Below are 10,839 nucleotides of genomic sequence, written 5' to 3'. Positions count from 1 at the left end.
AAAGTTGGTTTTGCTTGAAATTTATAATTGGAAAATCCAAATAGTCATTTAACATGGTCTGGCAATTCTAATGTATTTGTGAAGGACACTTGCCTTCCTACTCTATAATAGAATCATTCCATAACCTCCGTCTAAAACCTCCCACAACCTCCCTTCCGCATTCTCACTCTTGGTGACATATCTGCACCGTAAAATTAAGCTACAACAGAGGAATGTCTACTTTTTTCACACAACCAACACAAACTATCTTCATGAAAACCTATCTTCTACATTCCTTTCTATATTCTTTAAACAAGAATATTGAATGTTTTCTGTTTGCCAGGCACCAAATTGTCCTTTTTCTTAAGCCTTGACTCTCATCACTGCTTGTTTTCTCAAGAACCCACTTTGACATTAAGCCTTTGATGGGTCCCTGCCTGGCTCCTCAGTTCTACTTCATGCCTCCCTTGATCACAGTGTTTCAGCATCAGTGTACTGTTTTAAGACCTGTAAAAGATCAGCTCTTTCCCAACTCAGCAATTTTGGAACTCTTAAGAAGCTCACTGTTCCCTTCACATCTTGGCATTAGTTCATTGTCTAGTGCCCCACGCACCGACCTTCCCCAGCTATAAACTGTAGATTTACCTCCAGTGTTGTCAGCTATCTTAGCCCTCTATTTCCTTCATAACACCTACCATCTCTTAATATGTTCATTTGTTCTTAGGCTTCTTAGTTTTTGACTGCCTCCTTCCCAACTCAGTAGTAATGATTTCAAACTCAGTACTAATGATGAGAGAAAGTACTACATATTAAAAAAAAAAAAGTGAGGTTGTTAGGATTTATTTGAATAAATTCAACACCTAATCATCAATCTGCCAAATCTTCCAAACATAAATCAGAAAGCTCTGTCATACACAGTTCCATCATCCTAAGGTGAGAATACTCTGAAGAAATCAGCTCCACCTAAAGCAGCAAGGAAAACTTCCTCCATGAAACAGAAAACCCACCAGTCAGTTGATATTCTTTTGAAGTTAGCAATGACGTATATAGCAAATAGGCTTTAAACTTGGAAATTCTCGACCTAGTTTAATTCTGTTCATCTCCAAAGTGAATTTCATGGGTACCTAGATTCCAAATTCAAATCCCAATTTGTTTTCTGTATTGTGCTTTATATATGCGGTTATTCCACGTATAGTACAGTTACTTCCCTGTGTCATAAATACAGAAGATAGAATAGAACACTTATTATTGAGACATGAAAGAGAAAAAGTGGGTTCCTTTGCTAGGGGAAAATTGGGGCATTATGTAATTAAATATACAGTGATGACTAGTTTCTGATCATGAAAAATCAGAAAAATGTAAAATATATCTGTGAACATCAACAACAAAAAATCACTGCATGACACAATAAAAAAATCACTGGATTTGGGTTCAAAATACTATACCCAAGTCCCAATACTACCATCTATTAACTGTGAGAATTTAGGCAAGAAATTTAATCTCTTTAAATTCTAGTCTTTATCTACAAAGATGAGAAGAATAGTACCTAACTTGTAGGGTTGTCATTGTAATTAAAAGAAAATCCGTGTAAAAAACAATGTATAAAACACATAGCATTATGCCGTGTAAATTTCACTTAAAGCTGGGCCTTTTAACCAAGTGTTAATTAAACAGGTAAACAGAAGAAAACCTTGACTGAAATTCAGTCCCAGACATGGCCTGAGAACCACAGAGGATTGGATGTGTAGCTAGATCCAGTTATATGTCTACCAAAAGCTTGTGCTTCAATAACCCTAGAAATCACATTGGACTCTAAAGAGTTATTTCTTATAGTCTTCCAAGTTAGATAGGGTGCTGGGAAAAAGAGGAGCATAAAGAGAAAGAGAATTGTGGAATCCTCAGTCTCATTACCTGAATTATAACTGAGTAAGGATGACTCCATTCAAATGGCTTAAGTACCAGTTAGTTAAATGACAAATTTAAGCTGTGATTCCTTGCTTAAGGGTGAGGTGAAGCTCCAAAAGTGGTGGCATGAAATACAAATACAGTGACTTTCTGAAATGCCTTGTGTGCTGAAGCTCGTAAGCTACAATTAATTGCTAAGAAATATCAGACAATTGAATCTAGAAGAAAATGCTTTCCATGGAATGTAAATATTAAATTATATTGTTTTGCACATAATGTATACTAATATTATATTGTCTTAAAGAACCCTTACCACTAACTAGATGCACCATGAGTTATTTTAAAGAATTAGAATCTCTGTTTTGATAAGTGAGGTGTGGTATCTAATAAAAAATTGAAAACTAAAAAGAAAATTTTAAATCCTTTAATCTAAGTCAGAAGTTCGTGAATCTAGCTGTCCATTAGAATCACCCGAGGAGCTTTGTAAAACTACCACTTTATGGGTTTCATCCCTAGAGCTTCTGATTTAATATGTTTGGGTAAGATCTGGGCAACAGCAGTTTTAAAAGCTCCACAGGACCCTGAACATCTCTGATCTCTGCACAAGATGTATGGCCTTTCCATAGATCCCAGCGCTTTAATGCATTTAGACCTTTTCAACATTACCACCAGAAGTCACTGAATGGACAGAGTTGACTTGTGACAATATTTTAATTTAAAGAGACATAACATCACACCATGCCCTAATCACTTCCACAGACACTGCCTTAACAAACAAGAGGAATAACATTCTCCTCTGTTTGTTTGACCTCTGACCAAATATTACCGTAAATATCTCTATACCAGGGTTGTCAAAAAATCACCATCTCTCATTACAAATCTCAGTTTATGAGATTAGCTCATTTATTTGTCTGGCAGTACATTTTGGAGAATATTTGACCTAGGAGGCCAATCAGAATGGAATCATCCTCAAAGATACTTAATTTTTCAGGAGTCAAGTTAAAGTTTTCATGGCAGTGAAGAGCAAATGACTGTTGCCTTGCTCAAGTTTTTCTAGAACTCTTGGTCCTACTCTTAAATACTGTGCAAAATAGAGCACACAATTAGCAGCATGCTATATAAACTTGTTAGTTCTGTCTTCGGGCTGTTTTACATCCTCCATTCATGGGAATGTTCTGTAGTCCTCCATGGAGAATACAAGTCCAGTTTTTTATCCTTCATAGCACGTGTGCACATCTGTTACCTAAAACGTGGACATTACACTTCAGGCAAAACCCACTCTGTGTGATTTGCTGAACTGCTATACAACTCCTGCCAAGAGCAGTGCTCACTTACTGATTTTTACAATATGACCTGAATTCCAACTCACTAACAGCTTATTAGATTATAAGGTCTACCTTTAAAAGAGTTAATGAGAAAGTTAAGTAACTATTCTGGTTCTTAGAAAGCTTTAAATTATGTCATCATGTCCTCGTGTTTGCTTACAAAACAATAAAGTAATTTTAAGCACACAAATACATACATAAATATGGTTTGAAATAAAATATATAATATATATAACATAATACCATATAGCACATATATTTAAGATCAACTGATTACCAAATTTCATGACATTAAAACGAGCAATAACCAATGGAAATTTCTGGAGTGATGAAAATGTTCTATTCTGTATGAACTAATAATGTAGCCAATAGACATGTACCTATGTGGCTACCATGTTGAACCTGGGGAGTTTTGTAAAACTACCACTTTACAGGCTCCCCACGCATTTGATATGTGGCTAGTGCAACTGAGAAACTTAATTTTTAGATTTGTTTAATTCACTCAACCTTTATTTTAAGTAACTACATGTGGACAGCTAAAATTTAGACAGATTTTGTGTCTTTCAAAATACAAAATGATTAATGCTATTATTGCTTAAATTATGCATTTAATCCATAGCTTAATTTGTCAAGAAACAACTATAAAACAACAGTGCATACTCTTAGGATTTTTAAACAGACACATATTAAAATGTAGGTTATGCAATGATAGGGAAAGTTGATAAGCATATATGATATATATTTTTTCTTTATTTACAATATGGTGTCCAAAGTGCTTGCATTTCATGGTTTAAAAGTCACTAGATTCTTTTTAGAATTTGAAGTGTTGTTTCCAAAGTATGACTTATGTAAGAAAGATTCAACATGATAAAGTGCTTCCCTTCAAATAATGAAATGAGGAATTTGTGAATAATCTTATTCCCAATTTGTATAAATTATAACTGTATTTTCTTATTTTAACATTTTTTTCTGTTCTTTTGGATACTAGAGACATCCTTATGTGCTATAAAAGAATTCTGATGAAATATACAACATATTGATACAGTAAAGAGAATCATAAAAGGAATGATCAGAATTAGTATCATTCATACACTCCTGATTAACATACTTCAATAGCAGTCCTTAACAAATGCTCCACTATTGGTATTATTTAATTTAGGACTAACAATAAAACTGATTTAAAACTAATATACAACGGCCAAAATCATCACACTGGTTAAGTGTTTGGGTGAGTGATAAACTGATTGAATTACCAATTATGCTTTTATTTGTTATTCACTCAGAGACAGCTCATATGGTTCCAATTCAAAGGAGAAATTTTTTGGATCATCTTTTGTTTGTTTCTTTTTTAAAACAGTAGTTGCAAAAGCAGAAATTTTAACAAGGCAGTCCCCCAGAGGGCACCTTTAAGAACCTCTAGATATTCTCTATCCACTGGTTAGGAAATGCTGCTGCCTCCAGGGTTATGATTCACTTCAGTTCCTTCCAGATTCCCTTTAGACATGCTTTTCACAAGAGCATCACGTGATGCTGCAGAGCAATGTGTGAAGTCGCAGCAGTCTTCCTTCTCCTTTTGGAGACACGCAAAACTTGGAAAGGCACGTTCATGGCCACGGAAGCTTTCCCAAAGATAAAAAATATCTCTTGTATCAGGTCACATTCCCAAGCATTTTTATTTTATTTTTATTGACTTCATAGATGAAAGAGACCTGAGGATACAGTTATTTTTCATAGGTGAATCACTCACGGAACAGTTCCAAAATTTATCAGGTTTTTGAAACAAGTGTAAAGAAATAGACAAACCAAAAATAATTATAAACTGCACTGATGCTATGTTTTAAAACCACGTCATATAATTTGTGAGACATGGAATGTATAACAAGGAAACTTTGAAGTAAAGTTTTCTGGGAAGATGACAGACTGAAAGATTATATATATATATTTCCTTCTTTTCCCAATTTTGATCAAAACACTCTCCACTTCTCCAAAGCTGGGACTTAAAGTACAAAACTATTTTTATTTAGCTAATCATAGATGCCTAAAAATGGGAGTAGACATTTTAAAGCCTTATGGTGAGAGTTAGGAGTGGGTAGAAAAATTTAACATGTTAAATATCTAAATATCTCATTTTATTGTGAAAGAAGTTTGAGGATTAGAGTGCATTAGTTGGGTGTGGGGATATAGTTGGTAATTTATATTTTGAAATAGGAGATAATTATGTGTTGGGTTATGAATATTAGCTAACCATAGATAAGAACCAATGGAATAAAATTAGAGCTTTCAAAAATTAAAAATATGTAAGAAGAGAAAACATAACTTGATTCAAAGCAGCAAGAATAAGAAGAATTTTAAAAAGGAAAGAACAAAATAAAACAGAGATAATTTAAAGTAAGGTATGTATATTATATCAAGTACATCAGTTGTTATAATACATGTGGGTAGGCAAAATTCCCAATTAAAAAAGATAGTTGCACTAGAGTTTCAGAGTGGAGTGTTAACTCAAAAAAAACCATTTTTTTAAAATATAAAACTTTTAAATAATTTTTAGATAGGATATAATATTATTCAAGTTATTCTCTATCAGATTACAATATAGGAAATGCACATTCTATTGCATTTTTAATAAGGTATTATTGACTTAAAATATTAGATTCAGGCATACAACACAGTGATTTGATATTTTTATCCATTACAAAATGATTAGCACAAGAAGTCTAGTTACCATCTGTCACCATACAAGGTTATTATAATATTATTAACTGTATTTCCTATGCCATACATTACCTCTTGTGACATTAATTTTATAACTGGAAGTTTGTACCTCTTAATCTCCCTTGCCTATTTCACTCATCCTCCAACCCTCTCCCCTCTGGCGACCACCAATTTGTTCTCTGTATGTTTGAGTCTATTTCTGTTTCATTATGTTTGTTCACGTGTTTTGTTTCTTAGATTCCACACATAAGTGAAATCATATTTTGTTTTGTTGATCGTGTGCTTCATTGTGCAAAAGCTTCCTAGTTTGATGTGGATGTAGTCCCGTTTGTTTATTTTCCCTTTTTTGCCCTTGCCTGAGGAGACATATACAAAAAATATTGCTAAGACCAATGTCAAAAATACTGTCTGTGTTTTCTTTTAGGAGTTTTACAGTTTCAGGTCTTACATTTAAGTCATTAATCCATTTGAGTTTATTTTGGGCATGGTATGAGAAAGTAGTTCAGTTTGGTTCCTTTGCAAGTAGCTGTCCAGTTTTCCCATCACCATTTACCAAAGAGGTTGTTTTTTCTTCATTATATGTTCCTACCTCCTTTGTCATAGATTAATTGTCCATGTAAGTGTGGATTTATTTCTGGGTTTTCTACTCTGTTCTATTGATCTGTTTTTGTGCCAGTACCATACTGTTTTGATTACTGTAGTTTTTGTAGTATAGTTTGAAATCAGGGACCAGGATACCTCCAGATTTGTTCTTCTTTCTCAAGATTGTTTTGGCTCATCAGGGTCTTTTGTGTTTCCATACAGATTTTAGAATTATTTGTTCTAGTTCTGTTAAAAAATGCCCTTGGTCTTTCGATAAGGATTGCATTGAATCTGCAGATTGCTTGAGTAGTATGGTCATTTTAACAGTATTAATTCTTCCAATCCATGAACACAGTGTATCTTTCCATTTGTTTGTATTGTCTTCAGTTTCTTTTATCAGTTGTTTTCCCAGTTCAGTTCTTTTACCTCTTTGATTAGATTTATTCCTAGCTATTTTATTCAATGCAGTTTGGAAAGCATCTTAACTCTACTGTAAAACTGTAATTGCAAATTCAAAATAAAAACTCTCACTTATGAATATTTTAAATAGTTTCCTTTTATTTTCCCTATATTATAATTAACATATTACTTCTATTTTTAAAAATAGATGTTTGTAGTTAGGCTATGTTATCTATATGTAAGGATAATAAAGGAGTTATTAAGATATTTTTAACAGAAAGTAGACATTATGTCTGACAGTGTTCAAAATTCAGATTTATATAATCAGGGAAAAAGAAAAGTAAAGGTATTTTATTGAGAAAAAATAACAATTTAGGTGTCTAAATAATTGACTATAAATTGAAGAGGCGTAACCATTTGGCATTTCCCTTGTAGTGATAAGGGATGATTGGAAAATAAGAGGCTAATTGAAAGTCCCTGGTAAATTCTGGATCATGTCTGTGGTTAGGTTGCCATTTTTGATTTGCTTTTCCTATCTTCAAACAGTCCTGCCTTAAAAATCTTCCACAAGCTAGACATTTTCTTTTTGCTTGAAATTCTCCAGAAAAATTACTCTTTAATCTCAAAGAATTACAATTAGTAGGAGTACTAGAAATATAGTCTGCCTAAGTATGAGGAAAGAGATTCAACATTTAATGTCTTTCCTGAGAATATACAGCTTTCAAGGAGCAAAACCATGATTCAAACTCAGAAATTCTATTTTCAAACCTGCTGCTCTTTCCACTCCACTGGACTTTCTCTTCTCATGATGACAAGCAGAGAAAAAAATCAAAATGCAGTGCGGATGACAAATATAAAATAAGTTTAATGTCTCTATTTGTGTGTGTATGTGTATGCTTAAGAAAGACTTCCCCTGTGAAAATAAGAAAGTGCAATAGAGCAGACAGCAAGTCTTGCTTGGGCAGCCACTTAATTAACTTATTCCTCCCATACTACATGGGATTTTTGTTTTTTTTCTGTTCCCTGGTAATACATTGGTTTATATCAGCGATGGCTTCCTGTTCCATTTAGCCTTCCATATCAACTATTAAATTAGTAATAAATACTGAGTGAACACGTATTTCAGATCTATTCTACAGCTAATCTTCAATTTTGGTGGATAGTAAAATTTAATACATTTTTGCTCTAATATTAAGAGAGATTCAGTTATGCATAATTTTATTTAAATTTTAGAATGGCTATTTACTGAAACCCACATAAGATCCAGGAAGAATCTTTGAATGTAACTTAATTATCAGCAGTAATTACACATGAAAAAAGTGCTTTGAGTTTATTTTGAGAGGTAGCTCAGCACAGCACATGTTGCTGATTACACCCATTGTCTTTGCTTAACTGAACATGAGCAATCTCCTCTCTACATTTTACATCATAAAGCATCCTCAATTTAGAGTCATTGATATAGTTTCTGTTTTCATAGTGTCTCCATTTAAATGTTCTTCTTGGAACTTTATTTTCAACAAATAAAAAATTTATAGCCCTGTGTAAATGATTAGAAGAAAAAATGCGATCATAAAAAATGCTTTTCAAATGGATTTAAGGACTGAAATATTACCAGTGTAATATTCCCCTTCCTGACTGCCCCTCCCTCATGCCTATCTGGGATGATCTGCAGTAACTTAATGGTTACTATTATAATCTGGATGCAAAAAAAAATGCACATGCATTATTATCCCTAACTTTTGAAGTATTTTATACATATTTTATGTATTTTTTGCAAAGTGCAGTACAATCAATATTCCAAACTTTAGAACTGTGAATATATGTTTATATAAATTCTTCTCATAAATAAAATTCCTAAGACTTTCACAAACACTCTTCTCCTATGAATAGTTAACTTCTAAGTGACTGTTTTTCCTCGTTTGGGGAGGGTGAAGAAATGTGTGTTTTTGTGTGTGCACATGCATATGTTGGCTTTGAGTTATAGTCATAGAAACGGTCACAGCTGCTTCACAGAAATAAGAAGAAAGAGTCTTGTATTTTTGCTATGAGTTAGTATTCCACATGTGACTTTTGGAAATTCTTATATTAACTCTGTATCCTAATTCTGGTGTGGTTTTCATATCAGTCTAAGTTTTGGGCAGTTACTAGGAGTTAAAAGGAGTTAATATACTAGGGTGACAAAATTTTAACAAACATGCAAAACAAGAGCCAAGTCAAGATTGAAGTAAAGTTTTTTTGGTACTTTTTTTTTTTTTAATTTGGGGAGATTCTTTTCCCACTCTTCACATAAATATGTTATTTTAAAGATATACACATTCAAAACCAGGATTCTATGAGTAGTGGCTACACCTGATAAAATTAATTAAAGCATAAATTTTGCACCATTCTTCCCTAAAATTCATTTAATTGCCTTCAGAGATCTGAGGAGAAATTGTAGTTGAGCCAACTAAGTAATAGTTCAAGTTTCTGGGATGGAGTATTCCAATAATGACTCCCATTGAGTTTGCTGTAAGTCCAGGTACATGAAATTTGTAAATAATTTTCCCAGTCACATAGTAACCTCAGGCACACACTCAAAATGTCTGTTTTCAAAATAACATAACCTTTGCATTTCTCACTCTATCTTCATGGGATGGTTTCCTCCACATAGTTTGTTTCATTCACATTTGCAAAATCAGAAAACATAAGAGGAAAATAAAATGTTCTTCTTTGAAATAAAAAAGGTTATTGTCACAGACCAAATCTGAGACAGATTAGCCTGTGAGATTTTTACCTGGGAGTGCTTTTGATTACAAACCTTGTAAGGGAGTGAGGACTGAGCAAAAGAAAATGGTGGACTGAGATGCAATGTCAAAAGAGGATTCAGCAAATTCCATGGCTTGCTGTGGAGCTGGGATAATTTTGCAGAGATGTCCCAACAGAGCCATGAAGTACAGCCCCTGCAAAGCCCTGTCATTGAATGCAGGCTGTCCCCGGTGATAAGGTCCGACCTTGGGTGAGGCAGCTTTGCTTGAGCAAAGGAGAAGGACTCAGCTGTGAGCTGTCAGCATCCTCCCTCCCAGTAGCTGGAAAGTGAACACTTGGATCCTGAAGGAACATCTGTGTGGTGCTACTGAAGGGGGAGCAAAGGGGGCAGGGCACAACCACTGAAGGAAGGACGCAGCAGTTGAGGAGAGGACAAACTGGTTAGACCCAAGATGGCAGAAGATTTGACTTCCAGTAGAGCTTGAGCCTCATGGTGCACCCACAGGCACCATAGCAGTTCCCAGGCTGACCATGAAAGTTCAAAAAGGGTCGTTTCCTGGAAATCTTTGCTTCTTCCCCAAAGTAGTTGGAATAATCCTCCTACACTTGAGTATATGAAATTACCAAGCCCATAAAACCTAACAACTCCTCACCTCACGGTGGCTCTCTCTTGCCTTCTGAGATGGCCCACACTCTGCCTATACAGTGTGTATCTCCTAAGGGTTTTCCCTTCTGAGTGACATAGACCCACTCCCTGTGAAGTGTGTATCTCTCTAAATAAACTTGGCTTCACCTTATTATCCCTTGCTCTTGAATTTCCTACGCGAGGCAAGAATCTATTCTCCCACAACACTACCTCAGTAGTCCTGACAGTTACTAAAAATTTTGCGATAGATAATTGGATGCCAACAGCACATAAAGGAATGATGGGTGAGTTCCAGGAGGAGGAGTCAGGCACCTTGTTCAAAAGCTTCCATTTTCTTTTGGCACTGGAGTCCAGTCTTGATGGTGGAATGGGTAAGGGAAGACGTTTGAGCCAATTCTGGAGCCATTATCAGCTGGCTTCACATTCTCTTTAACTTATACACTGAGGTACACCCCAAACATTATTTAGTGGTTAATGCCCCTTGCTGATGTTTATGTGCAGACTCAACATATACAGAACAAAGAGAGTTAAGTTAGCAAAATATCT

This window comes from Vicugna pacos, chromosome 8 (assembly GCF_048564905.1).
Source record: "Vicugna pacos chromosome 8, VicPac4, whole genome shotgun sequence".
In the NCBI taxonomy this organism is placed as follows: domain Eukaryota; kingdom Metazoa; phylum Chordata; class Mammalia; order Artiodactyla; family Camelidae; genus Vicugna; species Vicugna pacos.
This window is presented reverse-complemented; position numbering follows the sequence as displayed.